Below are 18753 nucleotides of genomic sequence, written 5' to 3'. Positions count from 1 at the left end.
GAAAAAACCCCCTAAATATCCAAGTTAAAAATATGTGGTGGAGCTAAGCAGACATTTTCCCAAAGAACCCATACAAATGGCCAACAGGTACATGAAAAAGTGCTCAACACCACTAATCATCATGAAAGTGTAAATTAAAACCACAAGAAGGTATCACCTTACACCTGTCAGAATGGCTATTATCAAAAAGACAATAATAACAAGTGTTGAGGATATGGACAAAAGGGAACCCTAGTGCACTGTTGGTGGGAATTTAAATTGGTGTAGCCACTGTGGACAACAGTTAGGACTTTGCTCAAGAAATTAAGAATAAGACTACCATATGATCTAGCAGTCCCACTCATGGGTATCTACACAAAGGAAAGGGGATAAATAATTTTAATGAGGAGCTGATAAAAGTCATCAAGCAAACTCTTTATCTGTGGCAAATATTGACCACTGCACGAATGCTAGGAGAGGGACTTTTGCTACAAAAGGGTGCATATCCAACTATCATACCCTCCTCATGGAGTTGTACTAAAGAGCTGCGTCACCGAAAAGAATGGCTTGAAAGAAATGAGAGGCTGAAACCAGAAGAAAGTGAGTCACAGAGTGAGTGATAATAAAGAGAAACCCATCCAATGTAAACCGTTCTGATAAGCGGTTTAGACTTGACAGGAAACCAGGAAGGGAAGTTGCTTAAATAGGAGGTGAACAGACTAGGGAAGGGTTATTTTTTCCAGGACGAGAAATATGAGTTTGTTTGTAAAAGGAAGAGAAAGAGCCAAGAGTGAAGGGAAGTAGAAGGTAAAATAAGTGGACGTAATTAAGAAAGAAAATTCTCAGAGCGGACGGGAAGGGAGGGGAAAGGATTAGCTTTGAACACAAGTAGGAATAGAGTGAAAAGAGATAAACAGGTTAGCTCGATGTGGAGGGGAGGGAATTTGAAGGAATTCATACCTCGGAGTATTTTCTTCTTCCAACTGGAGACTTAGCTATCTGTTAGGAATTTAGATGAAATAAATTAAAAACAAAACTGTGACAACTGATATGGAATGGGCAAGTGATGTAAGTAAGTTAAATATATTGTAGAGCAGCACTGATGGACAAGCCAAGAGTCTGAACTTTGCAGACCATGCGAGCACTCTGCAGGCTAACCTGAACATTTGTTCACCATTTTTGTGGGTTTGGTGCTGAGCTTCCACTTAGAGTGCTATTTATGATATTTCTAATTTCTAATGATATAAATTAGAAATTTATTTATGAATTTCTAATGATAAATTAGAAATTCAGTGATGAACTAGTATTATGAGGGCGATTGGTTTGGTTAGTATTAAAATCATTATGCAGCGATGTAGTATAATGGAAAGCAAATGGAATTTGAAATAGATAAATCTATGTTTCAACGTTGGCTATGCTGTTTGCAGTGTGATCTTGAGCATGCTACGTACTCTCTGAAGCTCAATCTTTTTGCAAGTATAAAATGAAAGTAATGATGGGATTAAGTGAGATACTGTATTTTATTATATTATTATTATCTTTGTTGTTGCTATAACCTAGTGAAAAATAAGCTTGCATGTGATCTAAATGTAACTCCTCAGTGGAAAAAGTATGAAAGACATATTGTCAGGAGATCACGTGGGTTAGGAAAGATAACTATGAAAAATCGTTCCTTCCCAAGATGGTCAAATCACAAGATCTTCTGACAGTGTGTCTTTCATACTCTTTCTGTTGAGAGGTTAGGTTTATATCCTATGCACTTAGAGGACTTATATTCCATGTCATAGAGGAGATTCAACCTCCACCTTGATCACGGGCACACTCCCTCTGGAGTCCTGACCTGTAACACGAATAGTTCTGCTGGCATGAGGTCACCATGCCATCAGGAAGTTCAGACTCTCCATCTGAAGAGATGTCATGGGAGAGCTATGAGACTATATGAAGAGAGAGATGGATGACCCGCCCCCAAGCTGACCCATTTTCACTTACAATCTCCCTGCAGTTTCATGGGAGACTCTGAGCCACACCTGCCCAGACAAGTTATTTATGGATTCCTAGCAGAAAAAAATCATGAGAAATAATAGCATTATTATTGTTTTATGACACTAAGTATTTGGGAGATTTGTTTTACAGCATTAGTAACTGATAGGATAATGTTTCCATTTATTTCTTAAAAGGTTTCCTCAAAAAATGGGAAGATTACATTTGTTGTCACATTACATTTATTGTCTTCACAAAGAGATATTTAACTTCTCGAGATGACATTATTTTTCTCCTCATATTTATGGCTAGAAACTTATTTTCTTTGATATGCGAGGGTTATGATACTTACTTTTCCCCCTCTTCCTTATTTCCATCTCTTTTGGGAGAAATGGATCGAGTGACAGCAAGAGAAGCATGCATTCCTTTCTGGAGCAGTACGGTTACCAGAATCAGCGTCTTCCTTCAGCATAAGGTTACTTGAAGTTACCTTTATACTTTTATAATGTATTTTCAAAGTATTTCAATATTTCTATCATTTGGAGATGATCTGTAAACCTCATTATTTTGATCTAATTTTCATATGTAGTTGAGTCTTCATGTATTTTGCAGTGTGGTTTCTCTGCATTTTCGTATGGCCAGTGGCCTTTTCACATATGCTAATATAGCTCTTATTTGCAAACTCACCTCCTTCGGTCAAAATTCTTAAAAGCACCTAGTCTCGCTGGTTATTTATTGAGCCAAATTATGATGATGATGATGAGAATGACTGTGATAATGACGTGAATTCTTCTCTCTTTCTTTTCTTCTTTTCCTTGTTCTTGTTTAAGGATTTCAATTTCCTTGTTTTCCAGTTTTGTTCAGTGTTAAAGGAGTTACCTATAATTAAAATATCTTTATTCTTTTTGTATATTGTAAAATCCATAGTCTTAATTAGCCTAAGGAAATATGTATCATCAAGAAACAAAAGAAAACCTAGTTTCTCAGGTGTCCCCTGCTTCCTTACCAAAAGCGGTTGCAGGATGAACTTGTGAAAGGGCTGGAATTCGCCTTTGGCATTCCCAGAGGGTACACCCCTTTTCTTTCTCCCTATCTGGATGTCAGCTCCTCCCCACACCCCTCCCAGGTCTCAGGACCCAAATGTTCTCTTTCCTAAAATCATAGAAAAGCTTCCTCTTAAATCATTAATTCACCCTGAACTGTAAATGACTATTAATGGCAACATTTAATCCCTACATAAATACTTTCTTTTAAATGGCAGAACAGCTAAAGTAATAAAGACCTCATTGTAGATCTACCAGTGGGTGGCAAATGCTTCTGAAGGTGGCACTAGTTCTTTTTAATGGCGCTGAAATAACACTTGTAGGTGGTCACGGGAGAGATGAGTTTGTTTGTTTCAAACACATTTACTGACATTTACTTGTAGAAGATCACTTTTATTCAGATTTGGGTCTACATAGGCTTGTTCAGCTCCAGATAAAAGAGAGAATGCTTCTGATATCTTCACACTATTGCTTTTCAACCTATGGGATTTTCTTAAATACAGGAAATATTCTTCATGCAAGCCATGGCGTAAAATACAGTTTAAGTCCTCAGTGAACCTCTTGGGGCTTCTCTTTGTGAAAGCAGGAAGTCAGCATTAGTATGTAGGACAGGAAGCATGCATTTCTTATACCGTACATAAATTAGGTCATTTTCACTGTAGTCACGTGTCTTAAAGAATATTCTATTTCCAGAGTGTTAGAGAGAACATAAATTACACTGTGGAATCTATTCTCTGTTCTTATGAGTTCTGCTCCTTGAGCATTGCTTCACCCAGATGCTGAATACGTGAAAACAGCACGGTTACAGTATGGTGCACTGTTGCTGGAATCACAGTGGCTGTGATTCTACTTTGTGGACCACTTGGAAGCCAGACATATGTCAGTGGATACAGAATTTTGGTCCTCTTTAGTTAGTTTCATCTATTGATTCAGTTAGTATCAACAATTTTTCCAGGATACTACTGAGGGCAACATGATTATTTTTTCATGTTTAATTCCAGCCCATGTGGTAAGACAGTTGCCGATAACTTGGTGTTTACTGGCAGAATGTATCTCCTTGTTTATTACATTCTATTGCAAGCATTTTGCCATTGTGCTTGGTATATTATTTGAACAATATTTGTAACAATATTTGTTACATAAATATTACTCTGTCATCGAATACAGGGATCGGAATCCGCATTCCGCCATTCCGAGTTGTGTGGCATCCCTCAGAGTGCTCATCTGAAAAATGGTGGTGAGGATAATAGTTTCCACCCATTAGGGTGGATTGGAAGTTACTATAGGGAAAGCACTTTTAAAAAGTGCCAGCATATTAATAGTAAATGTTGCCTTTAGTCACTCATTTTGCCCAGAGATAGCTCCTACCCTCCTGGCCATCCCAGCAGAATGTAACAGAGCGGTGGTTCTTACCTTGGCTTTGTGCAGAAAAACTTGGAAGGCTATAAAAAATACTGATGCCTGGGTTCGCACAATGAGTGTGTTTGACTTAATTGGTTTGGGGTAGAGATTTATAAAGGCACCCCAACTGTATCTTAAAGTGCAGCCCCAGCTGAAGAAATACTGGACTCGATGTGGTAAATAAAGGCATTTCTACCACTAAATCTTATGGCTTTTCCTCCAAATGTCTGGAAATCGGCAATAATTTATGAAAATCACTCTGCTTAGGTTCACAATTCCTTTTATGCTAGATGAAATCCAGATATTGATAGATAGTATCTTTATAATCTTAACACTGTTAAGGCCTGGATTAACGTCTCTTTTGCCCAGGGTGTGTGAGCTATTAAATCTGCTGTTGTAGGGCCATCTTTGTGAGACGTGAACACCCTAATGATGAATTTTACACACGTATATTCTCTAGAAGTGATGATTGCGTCTTTTCAAACTTCCTTTTTAGGAAGTACTTCTTTGATTTGGTATCAGGGAACAGAATGGCTAATACTCTGAATAGACATATGTTTTGCTGTAGGAATTCCTTAAGCATGATGTCGGCAACTGACAAGATGAAAAATGGTCCTGTGATTCATTTCCAGTCTCAGGCTTATAGACCCACTTAAATGTTTTGAAAGGCCCTCCCACATCCTGTGATTGTACTAAATCAGAACTGGAAAGATCTCAACACTCTGAACTTGATCCAAGGGTTAAGATAGCATACTCTTTATTTTCTTTTTCATAACACACTTAATGCTATAAAAATAAAGTTTATGAAGAAGTATTAAGTATGCTTAACACGCTCATTTGAGCTTCAAACCTGTTATACTCCGTTATAAATTAACTCCTCAAGTAAAAAAAAGATGACGTATACCCCACACATGCCCTTAAATATCAAGCACATGGGATGAAAAAATATATCCTTGGATTCTTGGAACCATTTGCAATTCCAGACCATTTTGGGCCAGTCATTAACATCTTCTGTGCTTTGATGCCTTGTGAAGTTATTCTCAAGCAACGCTCTGTGACTCGGAGTCAGGGGACCAGGCCAGTGGAACTTCTCAGTGTGAAGTGCTTCTATGGCATAGAGAGGTCTCTATTGTCCTTCAATATGGACTTGGAGAGCAACACCGAGAAAAGTCAGATGGGAAACTCATGTCAATCCCATTCAGAAAACATGACTCTTTCCTTAGATTCAACATAAGCTTTATATCAAGAAAGAATGCAAGGTCACTAAAGAACAACAATCTCACTTGAAATGTATAAACAATAGTGTAAGGGCCCACAAAAACTGTTCAACTGAAACATTAGCTAGCTCTTCTTAGCGAAAAGGGGGTAGCCTTGACATTTGCAGATAGCTGACTGTCCTATATTCAAATATCAGATTTTATTTTTAGACAGAGATTTATGACTGTAATATTCATTATGCTTTTATTCATCCCACAAATATGGATAGAGTCCCTACCAGGTGTCAAGCATCATGATAGGAGTTGGGACCTAGTAGAAACAAGACTAGTGCTTGTGTTTCATCATGGAGTCTATCAGGGGCATAGAGAAGCTTCATATATATATATATACACACACGTGTATGTGTATAGCAATACAGCCCTTATGGGCAGGTCCACCCAAATCTGGAGGAATACAGATACGCATATAGAACTTAATATATGTGAGATGCTATTCTAAATGTCTACACAGAGTAGCTCATTTCATCTTACAACAATCTGTGAGGTGGACTGTGTTAATAGCCTTCTTTGACATTTCAGAGAAACGAAGCCCAGGGAGGTTAAGCCACTTGCCTAGGATCACCCAGCTAACAACTGTCAGAGCTGAGGTTCTCTTCTTTCCAGATAGTCTGGCTCCTGTTTTATATTTTGAGCTATATTATGGGCCAGGATTGCAATGATTAAACACTCATTAATTTTTTTAAGAGAAAGAACATTAGTTCAAGTAATTCTAATACAATAATCCTTTGGTGTTCATTATCTGAGGCAAAAGTACAAGTTAAGGAGAGAAAAGAACAGCAAGAAAACTTGAAGGAGAATCAACAGAGGGAAGACAGAAAGTGCTACCTTACATGCTATGCCTTAACACTCAAAATATCTTTAGAAACATTAGTTTTATATTTTCAAATAAAAAAACGAATAGTCATTGTGGAAAATTTGTAAGCATAGAAATGTAAAAAGAAAAAAGTCATCGATCTCACTATCCAAAGAGAACATCTGACTTATGTCTCTATTCCTTTTCTGTGTGTATGTTTACAAACATAATTATGATAATGCGATAGTGATTATGAACCAAATTTGTATCCTATTTATTGCATCTATTACCATAATGTGAACATATCTCATGGCATAAAAATTTTTTCCTAAACCTTATTTTCAAAAGCAGCTTCCCATTTCACCTCTTGAGAAGAGCATTCTCTTCCATACCATTCATTGACACCAGTGTTACTGGAACATGATATTTACCTGAGCCAGACTGGTGGTTTGGGAGTTATGTCCTTTTTATCTTTAACACGTAGGGCAGGATGGTCTGGAAAAACTTAACTTATTGCTCAGCAATTATATAAACTATCTGTACCCAGAGAGGAGTCCAAATCTCTCCAAATAAGTGACCACTCTCTTAGAGAGGTAATCTTCTCAATGGGGGCGGGTGAATATTTATTCTTTGTAATATTACGACGCTACTTCCCAGTGATGGAACCCAGTGTCAGCTCCTGAACAAATGAGATCAATGTGTTAAATCACAAGTTCTTCTGATTCCCAGGACATGTCACCCTAAATCTTCATGTTCATTTATTTCACCAGCATTTCATACCCCAGCGCATGATTTATTTGGTATGATTCCAATGTATTGTTGGAGAAAATAATAAAGGATGCACTGTATATAATTATCTGGGAGACTAGGCCTTTGACAGGGGAACTACTCATTTAAAGGTGGGTGGCAAAGGCTGTCAGTCACCAGGGAATGTCTGAAAGCATTGGCTTGGTCCTAAATGAGTCTTTAAAGAAGCCTTCTGTAGAACAAATAATTACAGAGGTTGTATAGTTTAAATCCCAAATTCTGCTAGCAAAGCAAGGCTCTTGTGTATTATTGGGTATTTTTATTTCTTAAGGAGAGAGAAAAGTAAAAAGACAGTGAGAGAAGAAAATGCAATTTCTCCAAAAAACCACCACCACCTCTACCACCACCAACAAAAATAAACCCCCCAAATGCAATTACAATAGGAGAGCTGACGAAGTTGTAGGGAGAAAGTAAAAGAGGGAAAAAGGAGGTGCAATGCAGGAAGAAAGTCACATGGTGAGCAGTACGTGGAAATTCTACTTAGTGGTAGTGATTGAATGAATGATGTCACCTGGCCTACTGTGTGGTTCAGAGGACTGAAGGCTGAATTCAGGTACTTTCATTAGGGATTGGGCTACCTTGAAACATGGCATATATTTATTTTCCTGTCTTAGAGCAAAAGAGTAGAAAGGAAGAAAATCCACTTTACCTATTAAGGTCCTTATCAGAATGACATGTGCATTGGACAATGGTATAAAAATCATTTTAACAGTAGTAATGAGGTCTTTTATTTGTTTTATGATGAGTACTTCTTTTTGTGATATTCTTGAATCTCATTTCTATCCTTTTTATCTCTTTATGATTAGTACTTCTATCATGAGTTAAAAAAACAACAGCTATTTATTAGTAACATATGGAAAGTCCCATAACAGAGCACAGTTACTGAGTGATTACAATGTGTTCAGCACGCATCTAAGAGGCTAAAGTAAATTTTCATAGTTAATTCTCACAAATATTCACAAGTTAACTGGTGGCGTTCTACCATCTTCCAGGTAGAGAAACTGAGCTACAGAGAGGTCATTTACTCAGTGTTGGTATACAGGCTTATTCCAGAAGTTATTCTCTTACCCTCTTAACATTTATATTAAGTAGAAAAAAAAAAAAAGCCAGGAATAAGTGGGATTTAAAAGCACATTTTATAATTTAAAAAAATATTTCCAACATTGATTCAACTAATAGTCATCAATCTCCTTCTCACCTCAAGGTAGCAGGATATACTGGCACCATCACGATGAAGGATACACACGGTGTCTGCCACATGGGACGTAGAATCTAAAAGATTATTAAATACAAATCATTGATCCATTTTCCATGCATGACAATCACAAATCTGGGGGATTTTACAACTTAACTAATACTATCAGGTTCAATACCTTAAAATATATACTCATTGGCTTTGGGAAGCTCTTATTCTAAACTTTGCTTCGCTAAAAATGTTGACTGTGTTATGCGGCAAGTTGCATCTTCTTTTTACTTCACATACGTCAACCACAAAATGATGGTAATACCTACCAGAGAGGCAGGAGAAAATGATGACAAGTTTCAGTAGAGTTTTCAGCTCTGCGGTAGGGCGAGGAAGACAAACGCAAAACCCTTTTTGGCCACCTTGAATAATTATTACACCGGAGAGTCTAATCCTTGAACTCAAGTTAATAAGGGGAAGCGACCCCAAACAGCCTAATTTGAAAGGTTACAGGTTGAAGCAGAAATAGGGCATCAGGAATAGCAGGCATATTGTGAAATAAACTTTTGCTCTGGGGGTACTTGTTTGTTTTCCTAAGGATGTTGAAATAATGGGTTGAAACCGTGGAGACAGAGTGATGCACTGGAGAAGCTGTTTGCACGTGAGGCCAGAAGTGAAATGATGAAGCTACAAACACACTAAAAAGGGGGCCAAAAGGGAAGGGAATAACTATGGCTCCAGAGGAAAGTATCCTGAGCCAGAGTTTTTCCCAGCATTCTATCTTGTTTTTAGGTTGAAAATGGGAGTCTGCTTTCAAGTTGTTTAGCTGTGTTTCACACGCTTGCGATTTCTGGAGCCGTAATAAGTGTCCTAGGGATGGCTTAATTGTCCTAGTTTACATCAGAAAGTAATTAACATCATCAAGGTGGTCAGGAGAGGTCTTCTTAGGTCCATAAAATCCGTGCTGGTATTTTTTTTCACTTTATCTGCATCATTTTTTTCTTCAGGCTGTGCTTTCTTAGAACTAACTTAGAGATGAGAAATCACGCCTTAAATTCGTAGGTCTTCCTCTTTCTCTCCCCCCTCCCTCTTTTTGCATATAACGATCCCCTGTTTGAACAGGATTTCCCTCCTTTGAAATATCCACGTTAAAAACTAAATTTGTAAATCTCCTCAACTTCTACAACTCAACTTGATGGTAGTAGAAAACGTATTCACGTGTCTAAATAGACAGAAATTACTATTTTGTTTGTTCATAACATAAAATAATGATTTCATTAAAAGACCGTCTTTTTCTCAGGAGGTGGATAGCATCAGCGTCACCTACTAACTGGTTAAAAATGCACATTCCCAGGCGTTACTCTAGACCTGCTAAATGAGAAACTCCATAGGTGGAGCGCAGGAATACACATTCTAACCAGCTCTTCATGTGATTTTAATGCAAACTCAAGTGTGAGAAGTACTAGTTTATATCATTTCCACTCACACCCGCTTGGCCAGACTCAGTCATGTGATCCCACCTGGACGCAAGGTGTGAGGGCAGACGTGCCTGGAACAGCTCTTCTCTTCTTCACACACACGTACCCAACTTTGTCCAGAATCCTTAGCAAACAACCAGCCATCTCTCGTTAGCACTAATCTTTTAGAAGAAAAGGTGTATTATGAGAAAAGAAGTTTAAAAAGATACTGGAAATACTGGGTTTGCCCAGCAATCAACTCCATTTTCTTCATTTTTATTGTTTAAATCTAAAATATAGTGACAATTTGTGGGCACTGTGGACTAATTTTTAACCAAAAGCCTTGACAGAGGAAAAACGGTTTCAGTGAAGAGTATTATTCTGACAGCAGGAGACCTGGATTTTATTTTATTTCTGTCAATTACTAACTGAGTGATCTACGAAAAGTGGTAACTATTTTTTTTAAGAAATTCAAATGAAAATAAAGGCTTGACTATTGAGGTTACTGTGAGATGACCGTTTAATGTTTTTTAATGTTAATATTTTGTGATTATAATTAAATTCAATAATTAAATGAATATGTATTAGGTTCTTTATTTTATGCTTTTCAAGGTAGTTCCCAGGCATTAAAAAATTTAGTAACAGAGGAATTAAATACATAAATACTGAAAGCTATACATATGTGCTATTCTTCTCTTTTCATAAATTTCATGTGTTTCAACTTAAAAGAAATTTTTTAACTATCAGAATAAATAATTCACAATTTAGGACTCTTCCTAGTGGTATTATTATGAGGTAGACCATATAGGATTTATTAATCACGTCTTAAGTTTTTCCTCATTACTGAGGATATGGTAATCAATAGGAATAACAGAAAGTTATTCCAGGCACCAAGGAAACAATAACTGTTTATTATTCAAACAATGTTCTGGAAGCAAAGTACCTGAGAATATGTATCGGTTAAATGAATGAAACACAAAGTTCCAAATGTTAAGGGGGGTAGTTTAGATATGGCACAAAGAGCATCTCTCTAACAACTCCCTAGAGCGTTGTGTCTAGCAATTGTTTTTGACTTACACATCTATCAGAAACGTCATTCATGTAACCACCAGTGTAGCTGAAGAGAAATAAAAAGTTCTCTCTGAAAAGTGGTATCAGTGAGTCAAGCAGGTACCGATTGTATGTGGAGTTTTCAAACCTTCTGCATGTGTTAAAGTACAAAAGAAATCAGTCCAATTTGTAAAAGAAAAAAATAAATGTAAAAGAATTCTGTTTGTGTATGTGAAAAAGCAAGATAAACAAAATGTATTTGACAGGAAAAATACAGCTTCGATTAAATATTAAAATATATATCTTCAATTAAAGAATAAGAAGAAAAATCAACTGTACTCCAATAAAAATTTTCAAAAAAAGAATAAGAAGAAAATATTCTTGTGTCTTTTAAAGGAATAAACACCTAAGATAAATGGAGCTTTTGGTCCTTTATCCTTAACTCTCTGACAACCCCACCTGATTCAGGGCACTTCCTAGAGATCTGGCTTATTTTCAGGAGCTGGGCATCTGCCTTCTCTGTTCTATAACAACAGCAGTCTGTGTCCTCTTGTAGGCTCTTCAAATGAATCGCGAAGACTTCAGTTTGTTAGTGCAGAGATAGCCTTTTCTACATAGGACCAAGTCAGGGGATGCATATGAGGGGCCTCGTGCAAGGCCTTGCTTTTGTAGTTGTGAGAATCTAAGGAGAGAAGCATCACCCTGTAGCGGACCCTACGTGCAGGGCACTGTTAGCTCTTCCACCAACTCCCTGGCCTGGGCTGAGTCTTTTCCACTCAAAACAACTGTGACTAGCTCCCCTCTGACTGAAAACCCCCTCTGCTCCTGGAAAATGCCCATCAAGAGGTTGCTTCAAACGCTTTCTGGAAGAAGGTGCACTAATACATGAAAAACAGCTTTGGTCTTCAGCATATTCTGAGTAATTAAAAAGATGGTAACTGTAAATTCAGGTATGCAGCTCACAGGGTGCATGAAAGCTTTCCAGGCTTTCGGTCTCTTAAAGAAATTGGGAAGGACCGTAAATCTGTGATCAGAGTCCCCTCTAAATAACCAAATTAAGTTCCCTTGAATGATTAAGAACAATATTCTTAAACGATGTGATCCAAAGTGAGCTTAAGACTTACTTTAAAAAAATAGACAAAGGGCTTCCCTGGTGGCGCAGTGGTTGAGAGTCCGCCTGCCGATGCAGGGGACACGGGTTCGTGCCCTGGTCCGGGAAGATCCCACATGCTGTGGAGCAGCTGGGCCCGTGAGCCACGGCCGCTGAGCTTGTGCGTCCGGAGCCTGTGCTCTGCAATGGGAGAGGCCACAATAGTGAGAGGCCCGTGTACCGCAAAAAAAACCCCCCAAAACAAAAACAAACAAAAAAAGACAAAAAAAGAAAATAAAATCTGGAAATAAAATTTAAATTATTTACCAAATTACATGATGTACCAAAATATGTTATATGACGCCAGTGAAGGCTGCACATTACTCCTCCTTCACTAAAAGTTAATGCTTGTAGAGGAGACAAATTTAACAATTATCAAGCTGAGAGTTCTTATTTTTTCCTTAAATGATTGGTATATGTTAATATCTTGGTGTTCTCAAACTGAATAGACGCATTGTTCATGATAAAGGACCTTGTAAAGTTTGGCACTTTATTAATGCTATTTGAGGTGATCAAAACCAAGTCCCCCAATTTTAAAACAACATATAAACTATAGTCTATAGTGACAATGCAGTCTTTAATATTAGTGAATGAACATTTTAAATTCTTTTATCTGCTGACAGCAGTGACCAATGCTTATATTTTCTACATTTATTACTTTCCTTGAAATGAATGATGTCATTTCCTATGCTTAATTTTTCTAAAGGTAGAGTTGCTTATAGTGGAGGAATGCTTGTTGGCACTGATTTTCTAAGAGCTTAGCGATGGTTGAAGATTCCGCCTGCATTGGGTCATTTGTTCATGTCTCCATGGTAACAGCTTGGCTTGCAGGGGAACCACATACAGCCACTGAGGTGCAGTGGTATGAACAAACCTCACGCAGTGTTTCTGGGGTTGTCAAGCTAGTTTACATCGTTCAGGCATTTTCTACTGTATTATATAATGTTTCACCTAGAGATTCCCAGTGCTGTCCCATTTAAGGCTCCCATATTCACTCTTCTCCCTTAAAACAGCCATGAGTCATCGTCCCCCTAAGAAAACCAGACCTCAGCACCAAAGGAAATGCCACATTCTCGTTCCTACTCTCCTAGTGCCCGGTAAAGCTTCTATCAAAGGATGTCTAGTATTTACTGAATCTGTCTCTCTTGCTTATTTTTTCCCAGTTTTATTGAGATGTAATTGACAGGCATCGCTGTATAAGTTCAAGGTGTTATCTTGCTTATTAACTTACTATATCTTTTCCTTCACATAGACTCATGTGGCCTGTGCCCTGAGACTTTAGGTCTTATTCATCTCTGTATATTCAGCTCCTTGCCCCAAACCTAGCACATGTAGTCATTTATTTAATAACTCTGTGTTAAGTGCCTCCTCAGGGGTAGACCAGAGTGCGCTTTAAGAACTCATTAGTTGTGTGATTATGGGCACTCATTTTCCCACTCTTTGCCTCCTTTGTCTCATCTGTAAAATGAGTGTAATGTAGCATCTATCTCGCAAGGTTGTTGTGGGGATTATATTGTCAATACGTGAAAAGCGCACAAAGTAAGTTATGCACAAAAGCCATAAGTGGAGGCTATTATTATTACTAGTATGAGCCCGGCGCTACTCTGGCGCTATCTGGTGATAAGTGGTAAACAACCATAGCAAGAGTGGAGGGAGACCGATTGAAACAAGTAGCAGATAATCCAGGCGTATTCTGATTGTAATCAGGGTTTTGCAGACAGGGAAACAGGGCACCGTCATAGAGAATTTCTTGGGAGCAAGGGCCTAATTTACATAGGGCAATCAAACAAGGCCATTCTGAGGAGGTAGAATCTGAGTTGATACCTGAATTATAGAAAGAAACCAGGTATGGAAAATCTGAATTGAAAACAAGCTTTGTACAGATAAAAAAATAGAAAGAAGTTCAGCATGTGTGCATATTAAAAAATGTTTATTTGAATAAATTCCTGGAAGATTGAATGCATTGTCCTATTTTAACGTATTCAAATGCAAACCCCAAAGAGATTCTTGCATCTATCCAAACATTTGGTTTATATTTTCTATAGTCAAATGCTGTGGTCTATTAAAATTTAAAAATGCTCTTTTTTCAATTTCTGAATCTGGACTATGTAAATTGGTGTAGAATCATTGTTCTTTACTGTATATTTTAAAGTGAATATTGGCTAACACTTATTGAGCATTTTTCGAAAAATGTTCTAAGCTCATATCAATACAGTGAATTCTCAGAACAAACTTCTGAGTATAGCTCTCCATGTAGGATGGATAATTGCACCCCAAAACTTGAAGTAACTTGTCCAAGCTCTCAAAGAGAATAAGGATGGACTGACCTTAACTAACTTGCCTTAACAACAGTATAAACCTGTCCCTTTGGCAAATTTAGACAAAACTTACTCTTTTTGGCTTTATATATTTGAATGGTTATTTATTTAAATTTGGTTTTATGTGTACTTACGTTCACAGACGGACACACTGTTTTGTAATTTCCTTACAGACAAGGTCACTGGCATGTATCACGTTGTTAAACACTTGAGGATTGGTGCCCGTGGTCCCAAGGGTTCCCTGAGAGCCTTCGAAACACTCTACATGGATGGAGGGATCAGAGCTCAAGCCCTGGCTGGAGGCTGATGGACTCTCCCTCTGTGTTGTCAAGTGGCAGGGCTGCAGCTGACAAAGGCGACCACCATTCTGTTTCTCTGCTGCGTCAGATTCAAAACTGATGAACCCAGAATGGGGCTCATCAATTTCAAAAGAAAAGGTTCTCTGCTTTCTTTGTTGGTCTCGGAAGATAAATATTTCTCGTGGCACCTCTGACATGGCTATGCGTCTGTGTAGGTCAGCAGTAAATAGATGGGGTTGATGGATGGAAATGGCAAACCGAAAGGACAGACTCACTCAAAGCCCACTGTGGAGGGCCCATGAATCTCTCCATCGTATTTGGTTAATGGTCAATCTGACACTTTTCCCACCCAAACATATATCTAGAACAACTAATATCGATTCTCTTCTAGGGACGTATCAGGCAAGGATGGCTGCATTTGATTTGAAAGGGGCAAGGAAGAAGCTCAGTGTAAACAGAGTGACATTGTGTGACTCTTAGGTGAGGCTAGTAGGACAACTGCTTGTGACCAGGAGAGCTCATGTCTGAGTGGCGGGAAGCGAATGTGCGTGGTCCTCTTACGTTCTGTTGTCATTTTTTTCTTTCCAGAATATCAGTGACCTTTGCTCCCAATCTAAGAATTTAACTTAGTAGAGTACATTATATTTATAAACTTGGGGCAGTAATGGCAAAATAAAACAACACAGCAACAACAAGACAATAGCATCTCCTGGTCCTTACGTGATAGCTGAACTCGATAGCATTTGTGAAGATGTCTGGCCCAAAGGAAGTAACACAATGGTTGACGAACACCACCATGGTGGATGCTGTTAGTTGAGCACTTATTATGAACGCCTACTGTTTGTTGAGTTTCACCAGGATTTTTTTTTTAATTTATGTGCTTTCTATACATTTTCTCTAATACAGTCATAACAAACTGGTAAGCAAAGTCAGTTTCCCATCTTACAGTCAATGGAATTGAGGTTTAGAGAAATTAAATTAATTGAACTAAGTTATATAAGCAGGAGGTGAGAAATCAGACCCAGGGCCCAAGGTCATTCTTTTACGTCTCATTGTAAATATTTAACGTACAAAGAGTGAGATTCTTATTAATAAAAGGGCAAAACGTGGAGGAGCAAATGCATGGGAACTAAAGTATGAATAGGCTAAAGCTTCATTTTCTATTAATCCACATTTTTCTTTCTCTTGATGCTATTTCTGCCTTAAATGTGAGTAAGCAGTCTCACCTGGATGCTGAAATTCACATGCTTAAAGTTTCAGCCTTAGGACTTGAGGGATTTGAATTCTTCCCATAAATTGTAGGGAAACATCAAGACTTTAAAAATGATGCCTTGTATTATCTTTCACAGTCCCCAATTACAATAATACATTCATCAAATGAAAAACCATTGAAAAAGAAAATGACAGGCTTACATGTTCTTAGTACCGAACTCATAGCGTTTAGCAAGACAATGATTACCTTTAAGAGAGTTATGATACTTACAGACGCAGTGTTCAGCATAACTACTGTTGGCTATTAAATTTGGATATTCTTGAGTTCTGTTATAAAATAAAACACTTCCAGAAATTGTCAAGACCTAAAAAGGTTCATGCTATGCTATCCACAGTGTGGGTTTTCCAGAATTAATGAGGAAGTGTGAACTTCTCCGTTTGTTGTTCTGATGCAGCTGAGGGAAAATGCTGTCATACAATGAATGGGCACTCGGCCAGCAGGCCGCTTCCGAATAAAAACACTTAACATTGTGCCACAGCATATGAAAAATAGCTTATAAGACAGCAATCTAGGACTTGTTGAACTAAAGGAAACAGAGGATGTGATATTTTTTGGTTACATCCCAACTTAGAAACAAATGTCTCTGTTTTGGTCACCAGAATAATACCTAAAAATAGTCTTGATACTTGTGGTCTGTTGCTGTGTCACTTTTCCCCTTGGGCATCAGATAGCACTGCATCACATAAAATAAGGTATTTAAAACATAAGCCTTCACGATAGGGTATTGTCAGCCTTAAGATACTCTTGTTTATGGGCCTTGGAAAGGGATTATTTTCAGCCAACTCAAGTACTTACTGAAATAAAATAAATAAAAAGAAAAGAAAACATTCTGGAGGCACTTGACAAGAAAAGTGCACAAAATCTGAACATAATTAGGAGTCAACACTATTTAGTCTCTTCTCTGTGCAGAAACAGTGCAAATGAGCAAAGTGTTATTCGAGAATGACAACTTTCCTACTCAGAAGAGAGAGTGGCATTGTTAATCAACTGTGCTCCAATAGGAGATAAAAATTTCAAAAGAGATATTAAAAAATAAACAATTATTTAAACCTTTGGGGGAGAAAAGAAGTGGCATACTTTTTTGTTTGTTTGTTTTTGTTTTTCTGTTTCGTTTTGTTTTTTTTGCGGTATGCGGACCTCTCACTGCCGTGGCCTCTCCCGTTGTGGAGCACAGGCTCCGGACGCGCAGGCTCAGCGGCCGTGGCTCACGGGCCCAGCTGCTCCGTGGCATGTGGGATCCTCCCGGACCGGGGCACGAACCCGTGTCCCCTGCATCGGCAGGCAGACTCTCAACCACTGTGCCACCAGGGAAGCTCCGTGGCATACTTTTTGAAAAAACTGGCTTTACAAAAGGGATACACTTTTTGGAAATGACAATGTAACTGCTACCACCAGTATCTTACTACAAACTGTTTAAATCCTATCTAGTAATTTTCTATGGAAAGTCAAAACAATGAATAGGGTGTGAAAAACAGAAACACAACAACTGATTAACAAACACCTTTTTAAATTCTATCTAAGAGATACACACAACAAATCGTTTTAGTGGTCATGGTAGAAATGGTAATGTTTTTGGAAACACTGTAGTCCTCTGGGAATGTTGAGAGGGACTCTTACAAAGGAGGGAACAAGTAATGAAACTTAATGGGTAAATCAAAGTTTTCCAGGCAGAAAAGGAAGATGGACATTTCAGTCTGAAGCCCTCCAAGAGTCAAGTCTGCAGAATGTGAGACTTGGGTTATGCGTTGTGTGACTATGGTACAAAATTGTGGGTTAAGGATGAAGAAATAAATTGAAAAGTTTAGTTGGGATTTATTTTCCTGTTAACAGTGAAAACAAATTCAGTCTCAAGTACCTTTGACTGAAAGACATGAAAATTTAGGGTTAGATAAATGTGATTGAAAATTTAGTGTTTAGATAAATGTATGCTTTCTGTCTCTCCTCAGTTTGGGGCCTTTCTTCATTAGCATGACTCAGTTTCTCATCTGCTTTGCTCAGCCCTGCTCCTTCTCTGCTGGGTTCATGCTTCACTAGATGCTCTCCTCATTCTGGGTAGGCTTTCTACCCCATATCCTTCCCAGTTCAAATCTGGAGAAAAGGAGGGCAAAGCTCTCTCTGGCCACTCCCATGCTTGACCTGTGATTCACTCTGGTTGGGTTGGCTTGGTCAGTCTCCCCTTCCTGATCTCACAGTGCTCTGTACCATTGACAGCAGTGTGGTTCTCCCGCAGCCCTGCAGCTGAGAGTGGAGCCCCACTGGGAGAATGCAGGGGACATGGGTCATGGCAGCTATGAAACAACGGAGGTCCACTCTAGTCCGTGCCTTTAGCCACCTAATGTCCAAACACGAGTCACTCTTAAAGTCCTTGTTCCCAGTTACTATACCTATAACTGAGCCTAAGCTCATACTGCTTGCCTCATAAGAGGTCAATATATCCAGAGACAAGGTGCTGGGACAAGGAATAGAAACTTTATTCAGAAAGCCCGCAGACGAAGAAGATGGTGGACTAGTGTCCCAAAGACCCATCTTGCCCAGGTTTGGATGCTAGTTCCTTTTATAAAGCAAAGAGGGGATGGTGAGGAGGAAAAGCAAAAAAAAAAAAAAAAAAAAAAAATTCCACAGTGGTTGCAAATCTTTCCTGGTTCCAGCCAGACTCTGGGAGGGAAGTGTTAATTTCTTCCTTCCTGCAGTCATTCACAGGTGCGTGGGCCTCGTCAGCATGTTTCCTGTGAGTTAAACAAAG

General features: G+C 38.5%; 1 long non-coding RNA gene across 1 annotated transcript; it reads left to right on the top strand.

Annotated features, from left to right (window-relative positions):
- The first annotated feature begins 716 nt into the window (after positions 1-716).
- Positions 717-15316, top strand: LOC113626109 (uncharacterized). The gene is made up of 3 exons (XR_003435043.1): positions 717-786; positions 2349-2434; positions 14612-15316. It is a non-coding gene; the product is annotated as an uncharacterized LOC113626109 (long non-coding RNA).
- Positions 15317-18753: the final 3437 nt, after the last annotated feature.

The sequence above is a fragment of the Aethalodelphis obliquidens genome, unplaced genomic scaffold (assembly GCF_003676395.1).
Source record: "Aethalodelphis obliquidens isolate GAN/ISIS:26980383/991018 unplaced genomic scaffold, ASM367639v1 scaffold17, whole genome shotgun sequence".
In the NCBI taxonomy this organism is placed as follows: Eukaryota; Metazoa; Chordata; class Mammalia; order Artiodactyla; family Delphinidae; genus Aethalodelphis; species Aethalodelphis obliquidens.
The sequence above is the reverse complement of the archived record's forward strand: the minus strand, read 5'-3'. Positions and strand labels throughout refer to the sequence as shown.